The following is a 1,005-nucleotide window of genomic DNA, read 5'->3' as shown; positions in this document are numbered from 1 at the left end:
CAAAATAATTATTCAATTTTAAATTTGATAAATTTTGTCAAAATTCGAACTTTAGATGCTTATAAAAAAAATTTGTGCCTATGTTTATTTTTAATATTTTTCAACTGACATTGTAACAATATATCAGGAGCCTTGTATTACATTATCACGCTTTTTTACACAACAAATAAAATGTAATTAATATTTATAGAAAAAAAAAAGGTGGGTAAGTGGATTTCGCTCTGCTGTACAGTAGGTTACAAGTGGGTCACTGTATAATGGATGGTGTTAAATTTGAATTCAATGATATAATATCATTGTATAAGAAAAACGATTCTGAGCGGAGACGGTATGTTAGTCTAGGTATAAGACATAATATTATATTAGGTACCTATAATAAATTCCAAATTAATCATATCATAATATTTATTAGGTACTTATAACGCGTTATACATCAACAAAAAACCGTGGTACTATCATAGATATATAATAGTATACTTTAGAAGTTTCAAGTACCCACGAATAATATTATACAATCACAACAAAATTACTAAAATAGTTATCCTTGGTTTTTAATATGTAATTTCGTCCAAATTTGTACTTAAAATGACTATAAAAATAAACTGCGTAAATGTATTTTTTAGATTTTTTGGTAACAGAATTAATTACTTACGTAGAATCTTGTTTTAAATTTTCAATTCTTAGATACAAAAATTGAACATTTTATAAATTTTTAACTACAAAATAATTTTTCAAATTAAAATTTGATAAATTTTGTCCAAATTTGATCTTTAAATGCTTATAAAAAAAAATTGTGCCTATGTATTTTTAATATTTTTCAACTGATATTGTAACAATATATCAGAGCTTTGTATTAAGTTTATACACTTTTTGGCCCAACAGATAAAACTTTATTGATATTTATAGAAAAAAAAAACTAAAAAAATTGAAAACTTACAATGTCCGTAAACAGCTCAAATAGAGTCAAATTATTTTAAAAATTTTATCGTATATATAAAATGCTAA

The sequence above is a fragment of the Acyrthosiphon pisum genome, chromosome A2, assembly GCF_005508785.2.
Source record: "Acyrthosiphon pisum isolate AL4f chromosome A2, pea_aphid_22Mar2018_4r6ur, whole genome shotgun sequence".
Classification (NCBI taxonomy): Eukaryota; Metazoa; Arthropoda; class Insecta; order Hemiptera; family Aphididae; genus Acyrthosiphon; species Acyrthosiphon pisum.
Note: the sequence above shows the minus strand (reverse complement) of the source record.